The following is an 11467-nucleotide window of genomic DNA, read 5'->3' as shown; positions in this document are numbered from 1 at the left end:
AGGAGGAGCTCCCAGGCAGTTTGTCAGCACACCTCCCACTCGATCTTCCCACAGGAACCGATGGAAAGATCGTAAATCAGCACCTGCTTACTGCCGGTAAGCTCCGAGTTTGGTCCTCAACTGGCAGCAAGACAACCAGGCGTCGAACATCTCTGTGCAGAACCGTGGCTTGGATAGCTTCTTTCAGGACTTTGACCGATGGCCGGTTTAGTGCGGGTTTTGTGACAGGAAGGCAGGAGCTTTGGACCACTTTGATGTTCACGTCTCGAACAATGCCCTTAGCATCTGGATTGACGCTCACCACCCGTCCTAGCTTGAATTGGCCCCTCACTGCATTTTGGTCGCACAACCAGACAATATCTCCGACAGCAACGTTGCGATGCAAAGTGTGCCATTTACTTCTCAGAAATAAGTTTGGGCCAGCAAGCTGGCTCCAAGACCTCCAGAACTTGTTGACCTGGTTCTGCATCTCTCGGAGTCTCTTGTAAGGGTAGTTTGCAAAGTCAAATGTTCTGATCTCACCTCTTGGAGAGGCTCGGCCCAGGAGAAGTGTGTTGGGTGACACATACTGCACGCTTTCTTCATGGCTCTGCACCCTGGCGTCTATTGGGCGTTCATTGGCAAGGTTTGCAGCAAGTTGTAGTGTTGTCTGAAGCTCACTGTAGTTGAGGCCAGTGTTGTTGCCCAGGCTCTGGAGTGCCTTCTTGAGAATGCGGACAGCGGCTTCAGCAGCCCCATTTCGGTGAGGTGAGTCAGCAGGGTGAATTGTCCACTCCCATTTGGTACCTTTTTGAGCCGACATCTCTTCTATAGAAGTTCTATTCTGAGCATCCAGGAACTGGTACAGCTCTTTTAGGACAGGTTTGGCGCCGATGAAGTTTGTCCCCGGGTCGGACCAGATCTTTCTTGGGTGCCCTCTTATTGCAGTAAAGCGTTGGTAAGCCATCAAGAAACTCTCTGTCGACATTGTGTTGACCAAGTCTGCATGAATTGCCCTGCTGGCCATACAGCTAAAGACGACACCCCACACTTTCATTGAGACCCGTTTCTTGATGTCATCTTTGACAAGATACGGTCCGAAGAGGTCGACTGTAGTGAACTCGAAAGGGGCTGCAGGTGTGGCTCTTTCAGGAGGTAGGTCAGCCATTACTTGTTTGCACCTTCTTGCTCTTGACTTTTTGCAGAAAAGGCAGTTCTCCACTACTTTTTGGGGAATTTTCCTCCCTTGGATGACCCAGGCTTTCCTCCTCATTTTCAGCAGGGTTGCAGCCACACTTTCATGGCCCTCATCGTGCGCCTCCCGTGCCAATAAAGTAGAGACCCATGCATTGAAAGGTAGAAGGGGAACTGCGGCGCTATCCTCCCTGAAGCCATGGATTCTCCCACCGCAAACTAGTAACCCAGATTCTGGCTCTCTGTCATTTCTTTGCCACCAGGTTAACAACTGCCACAGCGACATCCTCCACATTTTGGTGTGCAGGGGGCGCCAATGCTATCCCATCTTCACCACTCAACAAAATCCTGAGTGGTAATAGCAAAACAAGAAGACTTGATGGTAGGTTTGTCGCAAATATGTTCCTCATACATCAATGCTGCTGTTCTTATTGACCTGGCGAAGTGCGCTCTGGACTGGTGTGCTGTAACTGTAGCCTCTTCAAACAGACCAGGGTGTGTCCCTGCAATTGTCTTTCCCAATGGCCCATCCCATAGTACAAGGTCCCCAACGGTGCATATTTTCTGTGGGACCAGTCGGCCCTTCCTTATGGCTTATCAAAAGCTGTATCTGTCTTGGTCTCACAAGTTCATTTTGGGGGACATCTGGAAAGAACTTTTGGAGTCTTTTGGCTGTCACATGTTTGTGGATATCTGCAATGCTGTCCAAACCATAGCAGAGGAGTTGGTGGGATCTGAAGTTGCCTTGCTCTGTGCGGACCCGGATCTTTAGGAGGTACCGTTTTGTGGTAACTTGAACTTTCATTCCTCCCACACCGTGGACAACAAGGGTTATGGCTTCACTTCTAAGGTTCAAACGATCAGCTCTTACCGATCACCTATCCGATGCAAGGTCGATCAAAGTCCCAACTTTTTGTCCTGCATTGGCCGTGACCTCTAAGAGCATCATGATGACTGGCCACTCCACAATTCCATTCTCTGCTAGAAGACTGGGTTGGTTGGACACGAGAGGTTCTGGCTATAGTGTTGCAAAAGGCATTGCGACATTTCTCTGCAAGTTCAGGTGAGAGGCTTTTAACGAACTCTTCTTGGGCTTGGGTGTAACGCTCTCTTGTGTCACCTCCCACTTCGCTGTTGTTGGACCTCTGGACGACATTTGCTTTGGACGTATCAGCTCTCGGGCAAAGATAATAGTGGTGTTCTGCAGCACGCTGTTCTCTGCAGTCAGGCCTCTTGCACAGAAACTCTGATTTACAACAGTCACCTTCATTGTGAACCAAGCATTTTTTGCAGGCTCCCAGCTTCCTGACAGCTTAAGCGCGCGAAACTTTTGGCAGAAGTATAGCCTTTTCCTATGCTTGCCGTCTCCGCAGACCACACATCCTTGAGCCTGGTTGCTCAGTTGGGTGGAAGTTCTGGTTCGAGCTTGCTGAGGTTTTGGTTCCTCCTCTCTCAGTTGGTCCAGCTTCTCATAGATGGCTTCTTGACCTTGAAGAAACTTGAGGAGGTAGTCAAATCGCTTGTCTTCTTCAGCTTCATCACCTTTGCAAGCTACATGAAGAAGCCATTCCTTCTTCAGGCCATCAGGAAGTTTACTCTCTATTGTTTTTGTTACAAGAGGGTTCTTTATAGCACCAGTCTTGCCAAGCTCATTCAGATCGACCAGGGCTTTTTCTACAGATTGGATGAGCTCAACAATCCTCCTGGGCTGGTTACCTTTAACTGCTTGGAGTCTTTGGAGCTCTTCTACTATCTCAAGGGCTATAGTTGTCTTATTTCCAAAGTGGTTCTCCAAAACCCGGAAGACCTCCTCAGCAGTTGTATAAGTTGTAAGGCGGAGGTCTCGTATTGTCTTCTCATCCACACTGTCGATAAGTTGGAACTTTTTAATCTCTTTGGATCCAGTAGGTTCTCCCTGCATCTGAAGTGCTTCCCAATCTTTTTTCCACCGGTGAAACTCTCGGCGGATGCCAGAAAACTGGCAGCTGGCTTTAATTTAATTGCTGGTGTGGTCACACGACTGATTAAAGTAGTACTTAATCTGCTGGTTTCTTCTCTGACGTGTGCCCCTATAAAGTCTGCTTGTCTTATTGTGAGTTTTGGCAGCATGGTTTCAAGGCCTTTGATATGACTTTGGAACTGTTGTTGCTCTGCTGGAGGGGCCCAGCACTTCCAATGTTTATGCACCTCCTTTGCAGCCTTCACAAGTTTCTCTAGTTGCTCGATCATGAAGAGATAAGCATCTGGGTTTTTACTTGGGTCCACAGCTCCCACGTTTTCTGCTTGCGACTCTGCAGTTGTATTGCATTGTTGGCCTACAATGTCTTTTGTATGAGGTCCTTTAGCTCTTGCAGTTTTTTCTCACACTCATTGGCTGTTTTGACCAAGTCCTTCTTTTGCTGCTCACTCAACTCCTCTGCATCAGAGTTTTCCTCAATACATTGCTCCTCTACATCATCGTTGGCTTCCAGGACTTTGCCAGCTTCTGCAGTGAGCTTCTTAAAAATGTCTCTGAGCTCCTCTTCTGACATCATTTTATGCATTCGTAGCACATTATTGGCCAGACGGGAAAACTGACGTTTCCCTAATGTCCTTGCAGTCTTTAGCTGCTCCAACAGTAATTAATCAGCCATTTCAATCACGACAACAGAGCGTAAACAGTCTTTATTTGTCTCTATGGACACGTGTCTCACTTTTCTGGTCCTTCTCCAGTCTTGAGACTGGTTTTTCACTTTCAAGTTGTGATTTATTTCTTGTGCAATTCCTCACTTGAAAAGGACAGTCCCTCCACATGAAGATCTTAACTGGATTTCACTCAATAAACAGCCATGGGATCAGTTGTTTGTCTTTTATTAACCAATCTTTGGTGGGCAGTAAACAGGTGAAAAACCTCAAAAGAGAGATCTGAGTTAACAGCCAAAATAAAATTATTCACATTTAACTCAGATAAACACATTTCTGCCATTATAAGTTACAAGGTTTCCAATTTTAAAGTAAATGTTATCCAAATAAATACCCATAATTTTAAATCAAATGATCAGAATTAGTATATTTTTAGCCAAATTCAAATTTTAGCCAATTGCAATACAAAATATTTTTTAGTAGTAAAAAATTCTATTTACTTTCTAATCATTAGTTTTAAGCCGTATATTTCTAGTAAAGAATTATTATAAGCTATCATTGTAGCCACACAACTAGATATGTTATACCAAAACAAATCAGTTGGTATTTTAATTTTCAAAATGTATATTTTCTTATCTTTCCTTTTCCCCACTTGTTTGATAAAACCAAACAACATTTGAAGTTACAAATACCACTGCAAAAAGTCCTATCAAAGTCAGCAAGAGTTTTTCCAGAGCATCATTAGCACTGCACTGCTTAAGTCAATCTAGCCAAAACATGGCCAATATGGAGCTTACTGGCTGTCCTTCACAGTTTTGTGGAGGGCTTGGTCTTGCACAATCACTTTAATGACAAAGATCAAGTTTCCTTGGTTTTGTGGTGCTATAAATGCTCCTTCCACTGCGGTCTCAAGACAACAACAGAGCCAGCTACTGGCACGCTCAGATTGCCTGGAAGATTTGTTTCACCTGGTTCACCACTGATTGAAGGGGAGGAGGAGCTCCCAGGCAGTTTGTCAGCACAGTAGCACAGTGATAACCAAACTATTATCACTACAAAGATCAGTATAGCTAACAGATGAAGTTAATGATAGAGCAACAGAGAGACTTAAAAGTAAAACTTCTATCATAACTCCATTTTAACCAAAATTGTAGTTAATGCAGTTTGGCTTAGTTGGGCAGACTTAGCTTCTATAGTCAATTCCAGTTAACTAGCTATCCTTCAAAGTAGCTTAATTATAGATAAGCAACCTAATTTGAGGATTGAACACTGGTTCAACTTATTCGTCATACCAAAATGCTTGCCTTGAGTTTCATATATGCACCTCCACCTCTCTTGTTTAGCATCTCCAATCTTCTCTCTTACCCACAATTGTGACATTTAACACTTGTAAAATGTCTTGCTGCTACGATCCTTCCTCATAATGACCAGGAAATGGGCGTATCCAACCATATTTGGAATGTGTGTGTGTGAGGAGCAGAGTGCATTACCAGCAGCAAACCATAGGGGTTGAAAGCGAGAACTTCCCACACATGTAAACATGTCTTATGGGCCAATGCTAAAATGCACACAGGCACCTTCAGAATCACTCCTGTATTCATTTAAAATGGGTTTCCTTGTGGGGACCTGATTTGTGGTCCCCATAGTGCATGAGGGCCCCATGAGATGGCTGTGTAAACAGCCTGTAGTCCCCTTAATGTGATGATTACCAGACACACACACAAACACACATACTTAGGCCACCTTTGAGGTCGGATGACAGAACACCCCCTTTCGGGGACACCACTTTCTGAATGGTTTAGAGAGAAGCTGCCACCATCCTCAGATGTGGGGGTTGGCCTTATTACCAAAACCACTTTATATTTTTGATTAAAGCTTATTTTTGTTTGTATGATTTTTAACCCAGAGTTTGGGGCCAAATATTATTTAAGCAACCTTAGGGGACTTGGTCTATACACAAACTCTGATAGAAATCATCTTTGGGGTCTTATTTCTTGCAAGCCAGAGATTCCACACCTTGAGATATCCCCATGTAGTTTTTGAATGTAATGACTTATTAATAAATCTAAATTTCATTTCCTTATTATCAATGGGCTCAAAACTCACTTAGAAAGGAAGCATACACCTATTTTCTCTGTTGCTTGCATCAGCCACTATTCTGCCATAAATGTGAGGACACTGCCTCTCTCTGACTACAGCGACAACAGAGCAGCTAACAATATGCAGTCCACTAACACCACAAAACACTGACTCCAACATAAACTCCATACAAGGATAAAAACAATGATGAAGCCTGTTAGACCAAACAAGATTCAGATGATGTTGGGTAAAAACAGTCACACCAGAAAGTCACAGAGAGAGTCAAGTTAGCTGATGTTTTGCCTGCAAGAATGGATGTAACTATACAAAGCAAATGTGGAGCAACTTATTTACTAGCCTAATTTATAGTGATACAGGGAAGAGGCAGACAGCTATCGTTAGCACGGACCCACAGCTGTTTGCTGCATAACGTTTAATTTAGATTTATTGTGGTTTTACTGATACTCAGGTATACAGCTTCTCCATTTTAGTCTCTGTAACTAAGTTGATCCACACAATATTGTAACTGCAACAAAACAACAACAACACCACAGAGGAAGAGCCATCCACTTACTTACAGTACAGTTACTTACTGCGGTCTAACTGTTATAAAGTGTGACACAATCTCACAATAATATTCAATCCAGCTCACTAAACATTTCCTTATCATCCAATACATGTAGTTGTGTTGACATTGCTGAGCCTGCGGTGAAAGACACACAGATAAGTAAGATACTGATAAGCAGCAGGCGAGCTAACGCTGTAGCACATTGGCTAAATGCAGTAAATGTAACGTTATCATGTAAAGAGCATGGATTAGTTCAAACTGCAGCTGACAAAATGATTAATGTAACGTTGTAGTGGGAGTTTACCTGAGTTTCCAGCTCTGTCTATAGCTGCTGTCACACTGCCTTTTTTCCGGGAGTATTGTGCCGATATGCGGCTCACTGCGCTGAATGAAAGGTACAGAGCCGGTGTTCATCTGCCTCTGAGACGGAAACGTGCAAGTAACAGAGCCTGGAGAAAATCCACAGCCTGTATGTCGGTGTTTCTGTGTTTATTGTGGATTTCTGTATGAAAGTGGTTGTGTTGTGTTTGGTTATGCTCGCTCATGAGTTCATGCGAGCACGTGTACGAGCACACGCCTGGTTGCAATCTGAGAACCGCACCACTAGTGGCCGCTGAAAATAATAATAATTGACCATAATGCCCCATTAAACATAATACAACAGAGACTTTTCAACTCTGAGCCTTGAACCAGTGTCTCGCATCTGCTTCAGCTAATACCTGACCACATAGATCTTGACATTGAGCCTAAGGACTGAATACTGGCCAAAAGACAGAGCTATTGTTTCTACCTTGGCTGAACATTTTAATGTAAAACTCAAGTGCTAGGTCAGTTTTAAAATGCAATGAGTCCTGGATTGCTAAATGTCATGCATGCAGTCACATTTTGCAGGAATAATGAAAGTTTTGATGAACTTTAACAGCATCAACTTCTCCTGCTTCCCGTTTGCGCCTCTGTTTTCCTGCTGGTTCTGTGAAAAAAAGAATAAATGCAACTTTATATAGTAATACTGTGAAACATGCAGATAAAGCCATAAAGTTTTACCCCAGTAGCAGCATTTATTAGCATTTGTAGTCATTTTTAAGTTAAATCTTTTTTCATGGCATTCCACCAGTATTTTGTGTCAATTCCATCCAAGTTATTGTGACATTTTTCAAGATATATTGCTGTTTTTTCCCCCTGAGGTTTCATGAGATTTTAGCTGCATTTTCTGTAATGAGTGGCTCCTGTTGGTTCTTTACAGTCTAAGTCCCAGTTTTATCCTTAAGTGTGAAAAAATTCTTGTGCAATACACGCAGACCACAGGTGGCTCCATAAAACAAACTAAACACAAACTGTGACAATTGCTACTTCGGCAAGAGAAACACTTTTGAATACAATGTAAACTTATACATCCACTGATCAGGCGATGACCTCAATTTAAATCATGGGACACAACAAAGTGATGAACTATGATCGATAGGAAACAGTTTACATTAGCATGCAGCTTGGGCATTGTAGATTTCATTGATTCAGAAGCAGGCCAAAGGATATGCTGCTAGAATAGTTGATTATGCGAGTATGAGTACTTGTCATGTGACTGATAATACGTTTTGTTCACATCAGAGTTAAGCCTTAGTTAAATTATGAGTTGGTGTGGTCTACCTCCCAAGATGTAAATGTACATAAGCATTAAAACTAGCTTTGTAAGTGCGAGAAATAGCATTTTTAAGAAAGTATGTGTGAGTTTGTGTTTTAAAGGACAACATCCAAATACAGGGGTGCAAAATCAGTTGAACTCTGTTTGTCTTTGTTGGGGAGAGAATTTGATACATACTCCGACCACAAACTACTATGGATATACAAATGATTGAAGACGATCGATCAGTTTTGTAAGGCAGGATGTTGGCTGTCCAGTGAATAAAGGTAGTGTAAGATGGATTCATACTTTGTGGTCCAAATATCAGAGGAAGAATGATGCATTATAAATGTGAACACTGTTAGTGTACCAAACAGTAACAGTGTCTGATATGTTCCTCTAAAAGGTAAACTGGCTGAGGCACATATATATAAGACTGTCCATACAACTGGGGACATTTAACACACATACACACATTCTACTTCCACCACAATGGGGACAGTCATGTGACAAATCACTTTACAGATGCCTGTTGCATTTACTTCTGCATTTTACATTAGAAAAAGATGTGTTATGAGTTTTCAGGCCTGTTTGCACCAAGGCCAGTCTGAATAACCATAATTGTAGGTAACTAATTCCTCTGGCACAATGTCTGTAATCGCATAGAGACATAGGTGCGGCATGTTGTTCACTTGAATTGTCCGCATTTTGCAGTTTGGGTTTTTATTACCCTTTGTTCATGAGTCTCCCAAGAAACTGGTCCTCCAAAGATGCATCAAAATTATTTAGGAAGAAATGCATAATTAATGCACAATGAAAATAATTCTCTATTTTATCTTGACGTAATGTTGAATAGTGTCATTTTAAATAAAAGTGAGAAGCTAGACATAGTCTCATCAAACAATGAAAATAATAGACTCTTCATACTGTATACTTCTAAATATATTTAAGCAAAAAAGGTCACATGACTGATGGCTGGTCTGACACCACTCCCGGCTCAACATTGCAGCAAATTGTTGTTCGTAAATGGCCACTTTTTGACCCCCCAAAAGTCAAAACCTAATACAGTGATATTAAAGCATTAAGCTTGGTTCTAAAACTCTGCCTCTCTGGACTATGAAGAGATGCACTGCATTGTGGGGCAGATGTAGAGAAAGCCCCCACAGTATGTTTAGGAATTGAGTTAGGTACAATTTATGATTAACAGAGTCAGAGCTGTCTAGCCAAAACATAGGCTATGTTGCATAGTGTTTATTAAAGCTATACAATTAAAACACTAAACATCATCTGGCGACAAAATGGCGGATTTAGTGTTACTTACTGCTAAGATATGTTACCTCAGTCTCACTGTAGCTTGCCAAGGCAGAAGGACTGTCTGGAGCAAAAAAGTTTCCCCAAAAAACCCCAAGTATGTTCATGTTATGTTTATGTATCAACCAGACCAGTGGTCCATCTTTCACACTAAAGCTCATATTTCAGCAAAATTTATAATGAATGAAAAGAATTCAAGGCAGAGGAAGACTGAACTTTGGAAGTTAAATGTTTTAAACTTAAATGTTAACAGACATGCATTATAATAAGTCAGGTTTAGAAGGATCACGAGGTTAAGATTTGCATCAACTTCATGCAAGTTCAATGTATTCCATACAATTTATTCTTTGTTATTTGACCCCAGATGTAAAAGAAAGGATCTGTTTTTAGATTTGTTCATGCCTGATTTGACTTAGATTTGTTACATTGTCATTTTTATAAAAAATAATTATTGTTACAATGATTGTTACAGAACAGTGCATTTGTATGTAACTTTAAATTTTTAAAATGTTAGTATTGGCCCCCGGGCATCTTCACAATGTAAAATCTGGCCCTCTTTAAAAAAAAGTTTGGACACCTCTGCTCTAATAAGTAAATGGGGATTGTTAACAAGTTTAGTTAAATATAAATGTTTAGTCTAACAATTTTCTATGATCTTACATTTATTAAATCGATGTTACAAACACATGATTGAAGAATGTAATCTATAAAGCAAATTAAGAAATCTAATTATTGCAAACTCACTCAGATGTGTCACACCATCCCACATGATGAGAGATCTGCCTCTGCAGAGTGCTGAGCTCCTGGAAACTCAGAATTCAGGATTTCCTGACATCGCTCAAGTCTTCTTAGATTTCTCAGAAATAATCTCCAACTTTGTCAGGAATCAGTTCTCTGACATTGCATAGCAATGGCAGCACACTTGGACAACCATATCTTAAATAACAAATCATCCACTATAAAAGCCTTTACCTGTATTTATTTGTAGTTATACATACAATACTTTCACACTAGTAAACCGTTTTTTATGTAAATTGATATGCTACCAGTGTCATTAGGAAGCTGATAAAGCTGATTTATTTTCTCTGTTTTACATCATTTCAGTTTATACTGAAGGGGGTATGATGTATTTGTAGTTTACGCTAATATTAAATGATTTGTATTAGGCTTGTAAATGAAATATGTTTACCATTGTAAAAGGGCCATAAAATAACATGTATAATAGCATCTGAAAAAGTTAACCTTTATTCATCTTTTGTGAATTGTGGTGCAAGGCTTGTGGAGGTGTCATGGTGCCCTGCTGTGGTGCAGCATCACTATGAATGACTGGCACACAAGTGGAAGCTTGTTTGGTTGGAATATACCTTGCAGCTCTAAATGCTCAATGCATTGGAATGCACTAACTAGTGAGATGTCTATGAAGATTCTCAGTCATCCAGGTCATAGTTCTGAACTGAAGTGAACAGAACAGAACAGAAGAAGTCCTTTGGATGAGGGACGAAACGTCTTCCAGTATCTTCAACCAGTCCAGTTGCCCTTGATTTTAACCTTCGTTGGATAACTAACTAGTGAGAGAATTTTTTTTATCTCCTAGGGCAATTTATGGTATGGAAGAATGAATTATATCACGGTTTACAGTTTGCTTTCAGCAGCACAGTAATGAAGCTGATATATTATTATTGACTGGTCCCCACAAAATCACAAAAAATAGACGGACGAGGGATTCGGACTCCGTTGAAGGACAGAGGCTGGCTTAAAACGGTGAGAAATGATAATTGAGAGAGAAAAGAGAGATAAAAAGACTGAACAGAGTAAAGGAAGTGGTCTTATATCGAATGATTTGCAGGACCCTCTTTCTGCTTGTAAACTGACAAGTGGGTGGAGGGTGGGACTGGATCAGGGGCTCGCGGATAGACGTGTCCTGGTTTTCTCTGTGGTGTCCGAGGGTTTTTGGGGTTTCCAGCTGATAAGTTAGGTTTGCAGCGCGTAGCCTCAGATTTAACCAAACTCAGTGGACCCAGATATTGCTATGGACCCGAGTACAGACTTGCTAGACAGAGTAGACTATGGCATGTGTCAGAGTCAAGGGAAGACTG

This window comes from Micropterus dolomieu, linkage group LG04 (assembly GCF_021292245.1).
Source record: "Micropterus dolomieu isolate WLL.071019.BEF.003 ecotype Adirondacks linkage group LG04, ASM2129224v1, whole genome shotgun sequence".
Classification (NCBI taxonomy): Eukaryota; Metazoa; Chordata; class Actinopteri; order Centrarchiformes; family Centrarchidae; genus Micropterus; species Micropterus dolomieu.
The sequence above is the reverse complement of the archived record's forward strand: the minus strand, read 5'-3'. Positions refer to the sequence as shown.